The following is a 19,277-nucleotide window of genomic DNA, read 5'->3' as shown; positions in this document are numbered from 1 at the left end:
TTCAAACATGAGGAGTGTAATCAACAGTAAGATGGAATCATGCACCAAATTTCCATTCTTATAAGTAAATCAACTCTGGTTTCAGCTTGCAGTCTTATTAAATAAGAAGGTATTTTACTTATTCCTTTAGACCTACATCCCACAACCCAACCCCCAGCTCCCTCTTGCTGATTTTCCAAGACACCTACCATAGATTGTATTCGGTGAAGAGAAAAACATTATTTTCCCATTGCGTAATTGTAGGCAATGTACCATCAGTGCAACAGTCAAGAGACCTAAGCAAAGTGGAAAGAAGATGAGATGTTTGAGAAGCAGCCTCTGGGTTATGAAAATATAATAATAATAGTTACTGGTGATGGTGGTATTGATGATGATTATAGTGACCAGGTACTGAGGGCTTGCCACGTGATGATAATACAAAGCTTCTTAACAACCTAAATCTCTCATTAGGAAATGTAAAGTAACTGCAGATGTGTGACCTAGGTGAAAAGTCACCTTGCTTTATTTTAAGCCTGCCATTAGCTATGGAAACTACTAATATAAAAATGAAACCTAATTTTACCTACCACATGGCAATACTTTGTAGAATACCATCAAATAAACCCTCTTCTTCTAAACCAGTCTCTGTGGCCTATTTTCTCCTCATCCCCTGAACTTCAGAAGGAAAATAAAGCGAACACCCCCTAATTCTAGTATTTCAAATTTATGTTTCATTGTTACTAATGTGTGTATTTAGACATGTATTATATAGTTTATATATACATATATTTAACATCTGAGAAGCAAAATGCATTTTAAAACTTTTGAGCCCTTTGGCATACTTCCTGGAAGTTCAGTAATGACTATAGTTACTCTTAATTGCCTTCAACACACTTACATGAATGCTACATTCAGCTGAATTATTTCCTGGATTCCCTCTAATTAATCTGATAGCAGCTGTTTTAAGGCCTGTGCTGATTAATAGTTGCAAGACAGCTAAATGCCTAGGACAAGAAAAGCTCTCTGAAGCTTATGTACACTCATTCACATAATTGTGTCTTCTAGGCATCAACATTTTGGAAAGGATCTTCTATTTTTAGATGACTTTATTATTTGTTTATATAAATCAGATGGTTTCACCCTAACTTACTGAAATATCATTTCAATATATTTAATGAATACTATATAAATTCAACATTTAAAAAGTGGATAGAAGAACATGTTTTAAAGATGTAAATAAGAGTTAAAGAAAGCAATGATGAGGCCTTGTACTATGCATTTATACTGGTTTCCTTGTTCTGGTTCAGAAAATATAAATGAGCTTTAGAATATCAATGATATATTAAATAAGCTATGCATTTAAAGTGCTACTAGACAAACATATGAGGACAAAGCATACATACTTGTTCCTTTTCACTACAAAAATGGCAATTTGATGTGATTCAGCCTATACATTCAGTTAAAATAACCACACATGAATAGTCCTTTCTAGAATTGGCACTGTTTAGGCAAAGTTTGTTGGTTAGAAAATTAAAGCCTGCAAAACAAAGACTTTCTAAAATATGAAAGGCAGGCCTGAGAGTTCCCTTCCCCAGGCTGATCTTTGGCCAATCCAGAATATTCCAACCTAATTCCAATTCCTTGAGTTTGCCCAGCAGGTGTTGTGCTTTCCTTGAGTTACACTATTCCTTCACTGAGACTTGCATGGCCTGTTGAAATACTACAAAGGAAAGCTTAAAAACCACTTCCTCAAAAAGCCTACGTCAAGATTTATAAACTCACATGCCTCTCCACAGGAGGTATAAATAACACATCAGGCCTGACTCTAGGCCCAAGTCAGGGCAGCTGAGGGTCAGTGCCACACCACTGCAGTGGCCAAGGTTTTTGGCTCTCATGATTTCAAGAGAGAAGCCCAAAATCCACAATTTAATGTGTGATATTCTGATTTTTCAATTTTAGCAACAAATTGAATACACGTTTTAAACCCTTGATGGGTCAAACAATACACATCTGCTGTCTCTTGACAGTCTGTGGTCTCTGAATCTTATAAGCCTCTGATGAGGAAATGGCTCTCCATACTGTCTTCTTCCACTGTACCCCGTTAGTATTTACACAGACAATCTGTCTGCATCTGCAGTAAAGGGATATGTGTGTATGTGTGTATGTGTGCATGTGTGTGTGTGTGTGTGTGTGTGTACATCCCACTAAGGCTTAGAACACAACAGAGCTCAATAAATGTCAATTCTTAGTAGGTAGCAACCATAGTTTAATGCTTGACAATGCAAGAACTAGAATTTAAACCCCCACTTAGGCAGGTTGTTTATTCTCTCAAATGTGAAATTTGTTTATTGTACAAGTTAATATCATAATCTACCCACTCTAGGAACTTGTAGTGAAGAGTAAACGGCATAACAGATGTGCAGCACTTGGGAAAGTGACAAATGCAGTTGTCAAGAAGGATCTGTGGAAAGTTCTATTGTCGATGGTTTGGACCCGCTTGAACTATTCCCCAAACTGACAAAGATTTTGCAAAATTCATATGAGCAGAACCATTGCCAGCCTGGAATGAAAGAGGCAGAGAAGGGATTAACTAAAGGAAGAATGACTTCAAGGATGCAACCATGGGTGCAAGAGTCTATACTGAAGAGCGGGCCACAGTGGCTCAGCAGACAGAGTTCTTGCCTGCCATACCGGACACACAGGTTGGATTCCCACTGCCTGCACATGCAAAAAAAAAAAAAAGCCTATGCTGAAGAGTTCTCCTTGGACTGAGAGAGCAGGCCCACCCACATGTATGGAAAGGGCAGATCCACCCCTGTGCTTGGAGAGGGCAGGCCATTTACCCCAATGCCTGGAGAGGGAGGGCCCTGCACTCCTTCCTTCAGAGAGAGTGCCCCCACACCAATACTCTGAGAGGGTGGGACCTGTGATCTATGTTTCTGGAGAGCCTGGCTGCCATCCAGATGCTCAGAGGGTTTAGGGCCTTCACCCTCCTGTTTGGGGAAAGCGTGGCTGATGACCAAGAGCTTGGAAAGGCCGAACAACAAAACATTGACCGATGACTCTCAGAATCTGAAATCTAATGCAGTTTTCCCTGTAGGGTTTTAGACTTGTTTGGGACCTGTGACCCCTGTTTTCCTGCTAATTTCTCCCTTCTGGAATGGGAATGCTTTTCCTATGCCTGTCCCTTCACTGTATCTTAGAAGTCATGGGAAGTAGCCAGCCAGAAATCAGTCAATCGAAACCTGGAGGAGAAAGAAGACATTGCCACATACATTGCTGTATGACGAAAGCTCAAAGATGGCTGGCCAACCAGAAAATATAACCCTGGGAAGGAGCAAACCTTCTAGCATCTCAAACTGTGAGCCAATAAATTCCTGTCATAAAGCTATTCCATTGTATGGTGTTTGTTTTTGCAGCGAGGAAACTAAACAGCTCCCCTAGCTGCTGCCTAGTTTTGGACCGCATAGGTTTTCTCAGAGGTGTTGAAACTGATCTCCCTGCTTCTTTTCTCAAACCCATGCAATCCATCATTGTCCACATTACTACCAGAAGGCTCTTTTCTAAAATAAAATCCTTGTCAAGCTAGTCTTCGGCTAGAAACCATTACCCAGACTCATTCACTGTGACCTATGGGAAGAAGTTCAAAAGCCAAACCTTTGTACTGACACGGCCTTCACAGTTCATACATACTTAAATTCGTTAAACTGGTTGGTAAATAGGAGCTTCCCAGGATTCAGGCCACATAGGCCATTCCCAAGCCACCTCCCCTAGAAGGGGACCTCCTGGACCTTACCCTCCCACTGAGCTGTTCTGATGGGTCAGTGTCCCAGCAATAGCACTTGAAAATTCTGACTATCTCATCGTCTTACTAGTCCTTCAATAACTAGCCTTGGCCTACTTTTCCAAACTCAACTCCATCCACTCTTCTACAAAGCTCACCATGGTCTCTGAATACACCATGTTATTTTAAATGGCTGTGCCTTTGAGCCTGCTGTGACTTCTGTTTGGATGACTTGTTCTCCCTCGTCTGCCTGCTGAACATGTATTCATGTTTCGATCCAGGTTCAATATCACCTCCTTGATGAAGTCTGTCTCCTTATATAACAAGGATCACCTTTCACCCAACTTCCAATAACACATTTATTATTTCCTTCTAAAGCCCCTTTCACTGTTCTTTGAGCACATGCTACACTTAGGCTGGGGCAAGTATGCGACATTTTGACTAGAGCATGCAGTGGACATTTAAAGATAAGGTCAAGTCAGTCATTAACCACAGTCAAAGGGGACAGGTATTACAGATAATGATATTATAGAATATAGAATTTCTCTGATCATCAGAGAAAGTGTTATTCTAATATTTCCAACATTCTTATATTTCTCATATATGTTAATATAATTAATACATAACATATCACATGTGAATTAGTTTTCCTTTCTTATATCAACTTATAGCCTATCTTTCACACTCATACTCTGACAAGTTATTATAGCTTCATGGCAGAAAGAATTAATCATTATATCTCATCCCCTAGAGCTAGTACATTTTTAAAAGGAGCCAGAGTTTCCATATTTCAACAGAGAATATTATATTTATCAAAATCAGGTATATTGCAAATATTTTTTCACTGTGATTACCTCAGTATAAAAAATAAATTTATAATCCTCATTAATCCTTTTAATTTGAAGATTACTTATTATGATAAAATTCCAGTACCCCAAAATAGACTTGAACTGGACCTCAATTAATAAATCAATTGGCATTTACTTGCTGCTTCACATGTGTATGAGCTTTTATACATCATTAGCTAGACTTTGTTACAGAAATGCTATTTTTCTATTTTCTTTTGAACAACACAGCAGTTGCCCTCAGATAAATTTTATTTTCATGCATCAATTGCATATTAATCTTGAACATAAGTATGAGACTCTATATAATAAAATAGACATTGTCAAAGAAATGCTTGTATTTTAAATTTCTGTTTATGCACAAACTTGCCTTCTTCAACTGAATTTATTTTTTCAGCAAGTGCATATTTAACTTGAGGTATAGGTGACTGATTTCCCTTTAAGAAAAAGCAGACTTAAACACTGGAAACTTAAGCTGGTCTAGACTTGGAGCTTTGTATAAATCATGACAATGTTTTTGTAATATAGGGCATTTTAGGGTGGAAAGAGGCCAAGGTGTACATTTAGGTCTGGCCCATCTTTGAGTTATAAATATTATTATAGCCTATTCTGTTTTCTCCCCAATGTTTTCTTGCCAAAACTATTTTAAAATTATACTTGTAATACATTCTTCTTTTGCTGGCCTTGCCAACTTATTCCATGCTATCCATTCCCAGTATGATGAATCTCTTTCTTTTTTTGTGACTTTTCTTTGATATAAGCTGGTGGTGTCTGTTGGCAGTTGACATTTGCTCAAATAATCAGGATCACCCATCATATCTATTCCCTAAGAACTGTGCAGAAATCAAATAATCCTTTCTTAATCTCTTCATTCTCAAAGTACATATTTCTCCTGAAATTTCCCACTTTTGCTGAATAACTGTGTTCTTGAAAATATATCTTTTATTTAACACCCTAACTCCATCATTTCTAAAATAGTAAATTTATCATAAATCAATTTGAATTTGAGTATTTCATAACTAATATTTCATATCTATTTCGCTTGTTATTCCTTCCATCTGAAATGAAACTTAGCTGTCTCTATTTTAGGGAGGAAATTCAGAGTTTTCAGGAATTCAATGGGTATATTCTTAATTATCTAAAATTTTGATGATTTAATGACTAAGTTTTTTACAAGAATAAGGGATAAAAGATAGAGGAAAATAGCAAATAGCCCTTAAATCCATTATAAAACCAAAACACTAATAGATTTCTTTTTAGAAATAAAAAATGTCTTAATGTATTTGAGATTATTTATTTATCCTGGGCATGGCATGAGGAATTGTAAACAACCAAAGTCAACTAAATTAAGTGGCAGCCCCATAACCCCACTACACACAAATACACTGTCCTTACTCCACCTGTAGAGTCAGAGAGGTTTCACAGGTAAGATGTTACAGAGAGGTTTTCACTCACTTAGAAAATAAGCAACCAAGCTAAAACAATGCACATGGGAATATCTCCCCTCCTCATCTCTTTACCATCTTTCTATCAGTACAAGGGTAAGTATTACTTTCCAGAGCTCTAATGCCATGGATTCTCTGTTGTGTACTGAAGTGATATTATTGATCATAAATCCTAGAAAACATTGTAAACATGTTGACCACAATTAGAACATAAACAAACTGAGAAAAAGTGTTTTTGTAATAAGTGATAACCAGACAACTGTTATTTCATGAAGAAATGATAGGGATTGTCTCGATACCAGCCAGATGGGCACTCATAAAACCCAGGGCAGATGCCATTTTGGTGAACATCAGGTTGAGTCAGGCTGACATCCAGTCAGTCTGAATTGTGGCTTCAGTGCCTGGGCTGTGCTGTGAAGAAATGCACTGTCACTTTCACTGCAGCCCTGAGACCAGCACCTCCTGCCATCAGCTGTGGATCCTCCACTAAATGCTGTGTCAGACCTGGCTCCTGAGCCCCCTCATTAAACGGATCCACCTGCAGTCCAGCAGCAATCAGGCCTATGGCTTTTAAAAGTGTCCTCTACTTTTAAATGCATCATGTGCCCCCAACCTGGTTATTGTGTCTTGCTCATATTGGCAGCTTATGATTAAGCAAGCAAATAAGCTGCATTGAGCATGCAAACAAGGGTTGTGTCATCTGCTTCCAAGAGATAAATATACTTTGGATTTTGATCTGTCTTTGGTTTGTTTACTACATCTACATGACATCCTCTTCCTTAGAATGCCAGAAATTATAAAATCCCCAATCAGCCTGTCACCCACATGAATGCCTCTCTATGAACACCAGCCTTTGTCTTCTATTCCAAGTTGACTCTTGACCTTGAACTACAATTTCTTAGCTCTCTTAGGTGCTTTACTCTGATCTTACTTGCATGCACAAAGCTCTACCACAAGCAAGTTACAGGGACACAGGAGTGTCTCTTTAGCCAGTGGTATTTTTGATGCATATTAAAATTGTAACTTTGACATTTCCAACTGCCCTGATACATCAAGCCTGACTTCTCAGCTTTTTGATGCCCCTACTGGGGTCACACAAGTCGATATTTATGAGCACTTGACCACTTTACTAAAAACAAAAAAGAATAATCTTTGAAATTTGGATATCAAATATAAAATGTCTACTTCATACTTTAATCAAATTACCATAGAAATTCATTTTAGCAAGGTAGTTAAAACCTCTATACAAGGAATCTCTTTCCCTCCCCCTCAGTTTCTTTTTCTTCTCCCCTCTTTTCAGTGCATTCTCTAAATTGTTGCTAGAGTAATTTAGGGAAGTAATAACATAGCCCACTGGATCTGAATTTCACTGGAGCTAGACAAAATGTAAAAATAATGACAAAAGGAAATTTCAATATCTATCTTTGTTGCAGTGAAGAAAAACTAAGCAAACATCCTGAATTATTAACTACTGATAACTAACTTCCTCCTTTATGAGTTATGTGAGATTCAACAGAGCAAATACTGTACATGCATATTATCTATTTATTTAAAAATACTTATTGAGCATCTACTCATATTTGCATACTGAATATGCAAAGCCCTATTTAATTTTGTCTAATGCTAAATACACACCATTATGAATTTGACCCAGCCGGGAAAGTCATTGAAGAACTGTTTGCGATGGGATTTGAAGGCCAAATAGAAATTAATTAGGCAAACAAAACTGAGAAATAAGAGAACCCCACGCAAAAGATGAAGGCTCTCCTGTGGTGGGATTGAGTGAGACAAGGATGGGAACAGAAAGAAAGCTGGTGGGCCTGGAATTCAAAGAGGGGCATGGGGTGCAAGATGGAGCCAGAGGATGGCCACTGAAGTAGGCAATGAGAATGCAGAAGTGGAAAAGGTATATGGTGTCTGGTTCTCATCCTCCACAAGTCAGAAGGAGACATCCACCTCCAAGTGAATTGTGAGTCAGACTCAATAGGGACTCTAGCAGGGTTTAGAGGCAACAAGGTGGGGCAGTGTAGTCAGAAGAACTGGTTAGGAGAAGACCTTGCCTGGGTGGGTGTATTAGTTAGGGTTCTCTAGAGAAACAGAATCAACAGGGAACACTTGCAAATATAAAATTTATGAAAGTGTCTCACGTGACCGTAGGAACGCAGAGTCCAAAATCCACAGGGCAGGCTGCGAAGCTGATGACTCCAATGGATGGCCTGGATGAACTCCACAGGAGAGGCTCACCAGCCAAAGGAGGAATGCAACCTGTCTCCTCTGAGTCCTCCTTAAAAGGCTTTCCATGATTGCATTTAGCCTCACTAATTGCAGAAGACACTCCCCTTTGGCTGATTACAAATGGAATCAGCTGTGGATGTAGCTAACGTGATCATGACCTAATCCTATGAAATGTCCTCACTGCAACAGACAGGCCAGCGCTTGCCCAATCAGATGAACAGGTACCACAACTTGGCCAAGTTGACACCTGTCCCTAACCATGACAGTGGACAACTTCTGAGTTGGATGCTGACGGATGAGAATGACAAAGGAGGAAAGGCAAAGCAACAGCTAGAGTCTGAACCAGAAGGTAGAAATGCCTGACATTAGAAACAATTGGGTTATCAAATAGCTTCACATCGTATCTCACAATTTCCTTTTCCAACTTTCTAATTTTTTTTCCCACAGAGCTTTCACAAAGCCCAAATTCCACATCATGGTTTTTTCTTTGCTATGTGCCTTTTTAAAAAGATGGAAGGGACTTTTCACATGATCTATTATGAATCTATTCTAGGCTGAAACCTGGCCTTTATCTTCAAATACTCTGTCTTTATTTCCAATTTGTTTTTCGGTTATCGTTCTTTTTTTATAGAGAGCATCAGGAGACCCTGGACTTCAGGAAGCATTCAATCCAGTGAAATTCACTGAATTTTAAAATTTCTGTTTTCTTTTATTTTCTTTCTAATATAAAACATGCATCTGACTCTGCTGCTAAAAGAAACTGTTTAAGATCTCTTTGGTTACCCCTTTTACTCAGGGGGGAGTAACTGAGCACTTGAATCCTTCAACTGACTCTTGTTGAAAATAAAAGATATATACTGTTACCCTTTGGTTGATCTGTTGGTACTGCCTACTTCTATTAGAAATTTAATTTTCAAACCTCTGATTATAATATAGGCTGTAATTAAGAGAAATATATTTTTGAAATTACCTGCTACTTTCATAACTGATTAGGGAGTGTTTCCTAGATGTTCATTTTGCTGGCAGGGGCATCAAAAGGCCTTCTTTTTTTTCAGAACTTAAAATAGGAGCTATAATACCAAGAAATATTTATACACTCTGTTGATGACATTATTTCAGGATCAATTTTCACCATTTTTTGCCTTTTTCTTAATAATGTTGATTTTGTTATAATACGGTATACCAATGTATCAAGTATTTTTACCACCTGAACTTTTCTTACAAGAGCTATGATCCCTGGTTTCATTAGGTCTCCCTTTTCAAGGACTTCTTATATAAGAGTGTATGTACAGTTAATTTATCTGGTTCCATTTCATGTAGACCAAAGTCATGGTTTAATTTCTTTGGAGGCAGCTCAGTGTTGTAAAGGAGAACTAAATTTGGTCCTAAACAGACCTGATTTTCCATTTCAACTCCCCCTGCCCCCACCCTACCCCACCCAATCCACAGGGCCCAGGAGAAAGACCATCCTATTCTACCTGGTCCCAAGACCCACCCAAGTCAGTTTTATGCTAAAACTCAGTTCTCCCTATAAACCCTAAAGCCCCAGATTCAGCCTTTTCTATGGGTTTACTTGTTTCTTCTTCTGGGTCAAATTAAGGTGTTTGGGCAGATTTCTCAATTTTACTAAACCTCAGTTGCATCATTGTTAATTGGACTTTTTTTTAAAGCAATCTCACAGGGTACATGTGAATCATAAATGTGTTAAGCACCAAGTTAAGTGTCTGGCACAAAGTAGTTCTGAACAAGGACAGCACTTTCCTTTCCTGTGCTTGACACTTCGTTTCTATCTATGAACCCATCCACACTGACAGTGGTTCTCTTTATACAGGTCCCCACAGCACTTCTGTTGGCTTTATAGGCAGTAGCCTTGCCTCATGCCCATCAGACATAAGGAATTTGCACAGATCCTATCTGTATAACTCCATGTCGGATCCTGGCTTTCTCTGAAAAGACTGATGGCTTCCATCCTGACATGGAGCACTATCCTCTGGGGTCTCCCTGCCAGGAAGCCCAGAATTTTCCAGAACATCAACTCTGGCTTTCTCTCTACCTAAGAGTTCAAGTCTCAGCTTCTCTCTCTCTCCAGTCACATTTCAAAATAAGCTGTGAGTAGGAAACAGGCTGCACATTCGACAGTGAATTTGGAGATTTCTTCTGCTAAATATTGAAGTTCATGGCATTAAAAATCTACCTGCCATTCAAAGCCACTAGTTCATTCTGCCCAAATATCTGCTATTCGAAAACAAGGATTGTCTTCCTGCCAGTTTGCAATAACATATGCCTCATTTCGGTCTACAGCCTCATCAGAGGTATCTTTAGAGTCCACATTTCTACCAATAGTCTCTTCATAGCATTCTTGTCCTTCTCTTTCAAGGTTCTCACAATTCTCCCAGATTCTTCCCCTTATCCATTCGAAAAGCTGTTCCAACTTGTGTGGTATTTGCAAACCGCAGCAGCAGCACCACTCTCTGGTACCAAAATCTCTTCCAGTTTGCTAGCTGCAGGAATACAATATGCCAGAGACAGAAAGGCTTTTCAAAAGGTGGATTTAAGAAGTAGCAAGTTTATAGTTCTAAGGCCAAGAAAATGTCCCAATTCAAACAAGTCTACAGAAATGTCCAATCAAAGGCATCCAGGGAAAGATACCTTGGTTCAACAAGGCCAATGAAGTTCAGGGTTTCTCTCACAAGCAAGAAGGCCATGGCCAACACAGAGTTTCTCTCTGGTCTGCAAAGGCACATGGTGAACACGGTCAGGTTGCCTCCCTCATCAGGAAGGGCACTTGGTGAGCAAAGTGTCATCAGCTAGCTTCTTCTCCTGGCCTATTGTTTCAGGAAGCTCCATGGAAGGCATGTTCCTTCTTCATCTACAAAGGTCACTGGTGGGTGAACTCTGCTCCTCCTGGCCACGTCTCTCTGCTCTGCTCTCTGTGAATCTTCCATTCTCATTCTCCAAAATGTTTCCTCTTTTAAAGGGCCCCATAAACTCATCAAGACCCACCCAAATGGCTGGGACATGTCACCACCTAATCCAGCTTAACAACCACTCTTGATTAAATCACACCTCCAGGGAGATGATCTGATTACAGTTTCAAATACACAGAACTCAACAGGGACTATTCTGTCCTTAGGAAAGAGGATTTAAATTAGAACACAGCTGCTCTAGGGAACATGCATCCTTTCCAATCAGCATATTCCACCGTTTGGACCCAAAAAATGAAATGATTTCCCCATGCACAAAATACATTCATTCCATAACAATGTCAGAGAACCTTAAACCATTTCAGTAGCAAAAGACATGAAACACAATGTGAGAAATGGACAAACTCCTATCAAAGTTACTTGTGGGCCCAGTCTTTCTAAGGCAAAATTAACCTCTGGCTTTAGACCTGGAAAAACCCAACACAAGTCCTTTGCTGCCACCGTACAAAGGAGGAACACTCATTGGACACACATATGCATTCCCATAGGGTGAAGGGAACCCAGGGGACACAGGACCCAGGCTGTTATGAAAACCTGCAGGGCTAAGTCCCTTAGATTTCAAAGTCTGAGAGTCATTCATCCTTGGGGCTTCTGAAAACAGCAGTCCGGCCCGTTTCAAAGGCCTATGCACAGGTGTGCCTCTATCCAAATGCAACTTAGGGGAACACTGGGGAGAACACCATTTTCTTTGCACCACCCTCTCCCATAATGGGAGCTGCACCCGGGCTCTCTAGCATCTCTATGGCACATGCTCAACCCCACCATGAGGTGGCAGCCAGGCTCTTCTGAAACCCCAGAGAATGTGCTTCACTCTCTGCAAGGCCTGAGGTGGAATGACTCTGCCACTGGAACAAAGTGGAAGGCCCATCCTCGTGTTGTTGGGCAAACTTATCCTCTCCATGGCCTTGGGTGATTCCCCTCTCCTGGTTGGATTTGTCTCAACTTCAGACCTCAGCCTCCATGGCTTTGCCCTGAAGTTAGTTTCCATCCACTGGGTCCCTTCTCTGAACCGCACCATCCAGACTGACAGTGGCTCTCTTTATACAGGTCCCACAGCACTCTCACTGGCTTTTTAGGCAGTAGCCTTGGATCAAGCCCATCAGACATAACGAGTTTCCACAAATCCTTCCTGAATAAGTCCATGTCTGATCCCGGCATTCTCTGAAGACTGAGTGGTTCCACCCTGACATGGAGCACTATTCCCTGGGGTCTCCCTTCCAGGAAGTCCAGAATCTTCCAGAACATCAACTCCTGCTTTCTTTCTACCCAAGAGTTCAAGTCTCAACCTCTCTCTTTCTCTCTGGTCACATTTCATGATAAGCTGTGAGGAAAAATCAGGTTGCACTTTTGACACTGTATTTGGAGATCTCTTCTACTAAATATCCAAGTTCATAGCATTTAAAATACCCCTGCCAGAAAAAGCCACTACTTCATTCTGCCTGAATATCTGCTATTTGAAAACAAGGATCACCTTCCTTCCAGTTTGCAATAACACATGCCTCATTTTGGTCTACAGCCTCGTCAGAGGCATCTTTAGAGTCCACATTTCTACCAACAGTCTCTTCATAGCATTCTTGGCCTTCTCTTTCAAGCTTCTCACAATTCTCCCAGGTTCTTCTCCTTATCCATTGAAAAGCTGTTCCAACTTCTGTGGTATTTGCAAACCGCAGCAGCAGCATCCCACTCTCTGGTACCAAAATCTCTTCTAGTTTGCTAGCTGCAGGAATGCAATATACCAGAGATGGAATGGCTTTTCAAAAAGTGAATTTAATAAGTGGCAAGTTTTCAGTTCTAAGGCTGAGAAAATGTCCCAATTCAAACAGGTCTACAGAAATGTCCAATCGAAGGCATCCAGGGAAAGATACCTTGGTTCAACAGGGCTGATGAAGTTCAGGGTTTCTCTCACAAGCAAGAAGGCCCATGGTGAATACAGTTAGAGTTTTTCTCTCATCTGCAAAGGCTCATAGTGAACATGGTCAGGGTGTCTCTCTCATCAGGAAGGGCACGTGTTGAGCACAGCATCAGCAGCTAGCTTCTTCAACTGGCTTGCTGTTTCAGGAAGCTCCCTGGGAGGCATATTCCTTCTTCATCTCCAAATGTCGCTGGTGGGTGGACTCTGCTCCTCGTGGCCATGGCTTCCTGATCTGCTCTCTGTGTATCTTCCATTCTCCAAAATGTTTCCTCTTTTACAGGTGTCCAGAAACTCACCAAGACCCACCCAAATGGCTGGAGACATGTCGTCACCTAATCCAACTTAACAACCACTCTTGATTAAATCACACCTCCAAGGAGACAATCTTATTAGAGTTTCAAACATACAAAACTGAACAGGGATTATTCAGCCTTTAGAAAATAGGATTTCAATTACAACACAGTTGCTTGGAGCCCAGCTGATGTCAGTGTGAGATGTTGGTCAAGCTAGAACTTGGAGACGGTCATGGGAAGTCAAGAGATGAAAGCTATCCCTGGAAAATCAAAGTGAGAAAGCCCTATAGAAGCAGAGGCTGAAAGCAATGAAGCCCAGGAGAAGGGACCAGCAGAGAGCTCCCATGTGACTACCCAGCTTACAGAGTGTTCCTGGACCGTAGGCCTTTCTTGAGTGGAACTAACCTCTTATTGGTGCCTTATATGGAAATTTTTATAGGCTTTAATTTGTATTCTTGTAAATTATGAAATACCCCCCTTTAAACGCTGTTCCAGTTCTATGCATCATATTTCAGCAGCTTCCAATCTACAGCACACAGTAACAGGGAAACATGGGACCAAAGGATGTTTTGCCATTAAATCCAAGGTGAGAAGGAAGAAAGGCATTTGGTTGATGACTGGACATACTGGAATATCATTTCAAGCATAAGGAGAAAACAGGAAATGATCCATGTGAGTTCAGTAAACCAGTGTGAGGTCATTTCACAGTGGAGGGAAAAAGTAGACACAAACTAAAGAAATTCAAGTCATCCTAATGTGATTTTGCAATAAAATACTTGAACGGAAACAACATTATCTATATTGTCTGTACGTCTCTCCTCCCACACTTTTCTTATTTAAATTGGGTATACAAAGGTGGCACTCATCATTTTCCTTGAACACATAATACTTCCATGAAAAAAAAAATTGGGTATACACATAAATACTTTTGTAAGATATAAGTAAAGTAGTAAACTTAAAATGCAAATACTCAGATAACCACAGTTATTAACATATTTGAATCTATATAGATTCTCCTCACCTATGCTGGGTCCCCTTTCCACCCGAAATGTAACTTGATCATATATAATTAGACCCTATTTTTGGTATAGAAAACAGGAGGCTATTTACTTTTTACTATTTCTAAGCCTTATTAATTAAACACAGATTTCTGAGAGTTGCTTTTACCTATATATTTTGATTCTTAGATGTATTCTGGCTGCTATCCATAGTTTATGCAGTACACTATAAGAAAATATGATTTATTTGTAAGTTGCCTTGCCAGAACACATACAGATCCTTTTTATATTTTTTCTCCTTAAAAATGAGGTTGACATGACCATTCTTTTTACCTGGTGAACACATGCAAGAGCATTTCTAGAACACTAAGCCTGGAAGTGGAACTGCTGGGACAGAGAAAATGAATGCATTCATTTTAAGGATAATGATCACCTCTTTCCCCAGGTTACTGTGCCAATTCCAACTGCTGCCTGCCTTGTGAAGTTCTTCTCACACATTCCTAATTCCTGGGCAGTTGTCAGACTTCTTAATCATTGACAACTTACTGGGTGTAAATTTACAATGCTTTGTGTCAGATTATGGTAAAGTAATAGCTATGCATGGTAGGTATTTGTGTTTTCTATTCTGAAAAATGTCAGATCATTGTTCTCTGCCCATTTTTCTTCAAAATAATTTGCTTTATAAAATATTTTATGGTGTTCAATATGTAAAAAATACTGATTTCTAACTATGAGATAAGATCTTGTCCAATTACCATGGGAATGAAATGGTAAATAAAATTGAGAAAAATCTTACTCTTTGCACTGGTTTCACCCACTGAGGGAAGGCACCTGTAGTTCTCCAGCATCACATCACTGTACAGGGTCCTCTTTACAGGGCCCAGGAGCTGCCACTCCTCCTGTGGGAACACCACAGCCACATCCGTGAGTGACATGGAGGCCTGTAACAAGACATTTCTGTTCATTTTGAATGCCTCACAATTAGGTCACACAGAAAAATACATTAGAAGTCTATGCTTAGGATGTTTACTGTAAAGGTCTTAAAGGAAATGATTATAAAGAATGCCTATTTTGAATGTAATTTATCATATCCTTTGATGATACTCAATTTGTGAAAATTCATACAACATAATATGTATATATTTATGAGTTATACATGTGTACTATCATCAAATATATTTGAAAAGATATATTTTTTAAACTATTTTTTATAGCATTAAAAAATGAAACTATACTTCCTACAATTTTCATTCCATACCCCAATAGACTACCCTCAGCATACTCTAAGTCAGGGGTCAGCACATTATAGGCCAATTCCTTCTGGACTCAGTTTTTATAAATAAAGTTTTCCTGGAACATTGCAATGCACAATCATTTATATATTGACTGTGGTTGCTTCTGGGTAGGGGAAAGGAAGAACAGTCACTGCCTAAATCCCCTCAGACCCATTGTTTATTGTTATATCATATTTACACATTGACTGTGGAGCTGAATAATCTAGAGATCTTATGACTCTCACAGCTGAAAATACATTCTACCTAATGCTTCAGAGAAAAAAGTGCCAATTCCTGGATTATATATCCAATTAAAAAAGGACTGTCTTATTATATTCAAATAACGAAGAAAGCACATTTTACAGAGAGAGAAATGTAGACATGTTTTTGGGCTTGGTTTGCATTCTGGTGGGGGTAGAACTACTGTAAATAAGATATCCTCAAATGTACTTGTGTTAAGGTTGGGTTCTAATCCATATTACTGGAATCCTTTATAAGCATAGTGAAAGTCAGACAGAGAATAAGTCACGAGAAGGAGGTGAAAGGCAATGGAACCTCTGGCCAGGAGAGGCTGCCACAAGCATTGCCATGTGAAGTAAAGACAAGGAAGAAGGACTGTTGGTAAGAGACCCAGAATGCCAGTCTTCTAGAGAAAACGTCACCTTGATTTTGGACTCCTAGCCTCAAATCTATGAGTCATAAATTCCCATTGTTTAAGCCAACCCATTGCATGGTATTTGATTTAGCAGTCAGGAAACTAAAACACTAACAGAATATCCTTGTTCACGGGAAATGTACATGGACCTATTTTGTGTTCAATGTGTATTTGTGTAACCTGCTCTCAAATGTTCAGAAGATAGAAAGCATATACTCAGCTACAAATAGGAGTAGCCCAAAGGAAGAATGAGTAAACATGAATCAAAGTCAGTTGGGAGAATCCAAACTGAGGGATGGAAAGTAAAAAAGAATGAAGAACAATGAACTAAGCCTTGGAGACCAGTGGGACATCAACAGACATGTAGCAGACACTGCAGAAGGAGAAGAGAAAAAGGGAAGAAAAATTTGAAGGAAAATGGCTAAAATCTTTCCAAATTGGATGATCAATATTCATGTACACATTCAAGAGTGTCAATAAACTTAAAGTATGATAATTCAAATACAAACACTCTTTATCACAAACATGATAAAATACTGCTGGAAGCCAAAGACAATGAGTGAATCTTGAAAGCAATAACAGAGAAGCAACTCATCAATTACAAAAAAATCCTGAGTAAGACCAACAGGCATGTAACTAACAAGTTTCTAAATACATGAGGTAAAAATTTAGTGAATGGAAAGAAATAGACATTTTGCCAATAAATCTAATGAAAGATGTCCAACATTTCATTCACCTCTACAGTGAAAAACTCCTCAGCAGCATTTTCTGTGGGAATTGACAAAATTCCTAGGACTATGCAACAGACCTAAAATAGCCATAAATTCTTGAAGAAGTAGGACTTGGGGACTATACACTACCATATTTTAAGACTTACTATAAAGCAACAGTAATTATGACAGTGAAGTACTAGCCAAAAGACAGATAACTGGGGCTTTATAGAATATAAAGTTTAGATTAGAGCTGCTCAGTCAATTGATTGACAACACAGGCCCCAATGCAACTTAGTGGACCAAGGATGGTCTTTCCAACTTGAGGGTTGTTACTGAAAAGATCTGCACTGTCACCTACATGAAAAAAATCAGGATGTTTTGCCAGACTTCAGTGTTTTGTTTCCACGAGGTTTGTTTTATTCTTCCCATCAATTAAAATCTTTAAGCAAATATTATCTGTCTTCTGTGGCTTTCAGAAATGTGAGAAATAAACTTGAAGCTCCACTTTAGAAATCTACACCAGAGGACCTGAATTTTCCTGGATGACAACTTTACCCACAATTCTGCCTTTCCTCCCTAATGAATCTTACCTAATATTTCTGATCTATTTCGAATTCCACTTTTCCATTTTAATGTGTGGACCCATAAACATTTATAAAATTCACCATAAAAAATGTTAAGAAACAATTCACCTGAGATATGTCCAATTTCTGCTCCTTTTGGAAGAGTGTAGAGAACGGGAATGGATAAGCTGAGGTACAAAAAAGAGGAACTGAGTCATGAGAGATCTGGTGAGCTCCTTCTCTTCCTGCCTCAAAATCTTATCACAACAGCTTTCATGACCTGAACTTGTGCATCTCCTATAGGATCACCTGCACTGAACCCCACAGTTCTTCAATGGTTGAATTAAACTCTTTTCCTATTGATGTATGAACAATCTATGTTCCCTCTGACCAACTCACAAAAAATTAAAAGAGGATTAATATTAATAGCTTCTTAATATTATTTACATCTCAAGTTAGAAAATCAACAGAAAATTCTGAAAAAAGAAAGATGGGTTTTTTAATGACAGAAAATTTCTTAATCCTGTTGTTCTAACTGGTTGCTGTTTTTCAAGAGGACTTTTTGATCAGACACTCCTGTTGACTTATTGAGACAGACTGAGCACCAGTACTCCTAGCACTGTGCTAAGTGATCCTGGAAAAGCCACTCCTTTGAGGCCTGATAGTTTATTAAGCTTTCAAGAGTCAGAAATAAAATCCCCTACCTGTACTATTATTGGTGACTTGATATTCATGATAGAGGGAGCCACAGACAAGCTCTAGATGCAACCTGTGGTGATTGACAGGGTGTGAGAACAACTCAGAATCTAGAAAGAGTGAGGGAAGAATGAAGAAAATGGGAGGCCCTTGAAGGAGGGGTGGAGGCAGCATTTCCTCATCTCTGGCTGGTTCTGTCTTCCCTGCAGATAATGCCTTCATAATCCCTGCAGCGATGTGACTGTTCCAGGCCAGTCACTCACCCCTTTCAACCCGGGTCACCACCTTCTGCAAGTTGATCCACGATGTCCACTGTCACATGGACTGGGACTGCTTGTGGATGTGGCCACATCACCACCTGGCTCACTCAGGGCAAGGGGATCAAAAACTACTTCTGGTGGACCAATTCGAGACCTGCTTTTTTATGGACTCTTCTGCCCTGCTCTGTAGCTCTGCTGAGTAGTCTCTAGACAGTGAGGCTGTTCTTTCAGGTAGGTCTCCTGTTTGTGCGGCTCTGTTCTTCGTGCCCCATGAGCACTGCTTCATTCCAGAGAGGCTGGGACCTAGGCCTGGGGAGAAAAATCAGGTTAGCTGAAACCTTCATCTAGAGTAGAGTTGCTCAAAATCAGCAGTACTGATATTTTGTGCTGGCTAATTGTGTGGGATGGGGGGCTGACTTGGGCATTGTGGAATATTTAGCTATATCTCTGGCCTCTTCCTAATAAAGGCCAATAGCACTTCGCTTCTCTTTGTGACAACCAAAACTTTCTCGAGAATTCCAAAAAGACCCTGGGGAGAAAACTGCCCCCCCCATCCCCAGAGAACTAATACAGGGTCTTAAAACCTGACTCTTGGACTTCAGGACTATACTCCCCATGTCTGTGGTCAGTAGCCACATGTG

General features: G+C 39.7%; 1 long non-coding RNA gene across 3 annotated transcripts in view; it reads right to left on the bottom strand.

Moving 5' to 3' along the window:
- Positions 1-19,277, bottom strand: part of LOC143676170 (uncharacterized) — a 74,162-nt gene that overhangs the window by 43,317 nt on the left and 11,568 nt on the right. The window contains exons 6-8 of one of the 3 annotated variants that reach the window (XR_013171880.1): positions 18,640-18,945; positions 17,810-17,868; positions 15,274-15,416 (exon numbers count right to left, since the gene is read on the bottom strand). The exons of 1 other annotated variant lie outside the window; for it this stretch is intronic. This is a non-coding gene — a long non-coding RNA (uncharacterized LOC143676170). Of the gene's footprint in view, positions 1-15,273; positions 15,417-17,809; positions 17,869-18,639; positions 18,946-19,277 lie in introns of those variants that run through there. One more of the 3 variants, XR_013171881.1, reaches the window with a different exon arrangement.

The sequence above is a fragment of the Tamandua tetradactyla genome, chromosome 3, assembly GCF_023851605.1.
Source record: "Tamandua tetradactyla isolate mTamTet1 chromosome 3, mTamTet1.pri, whole genome shotgun sequence".
NCBI classification, from domain to species: Eukaryota; Metazoa; Chordata; class Mammalia; order Pilosa; family Myrmecophagidae; genus Tamandua; species Tamandua tetradactyla.
The sequence above is the reverse complement of the archived record's forward strand: the minus strand, read 5'-3'. Positions and strand labels throughout refer to the sequence as shown.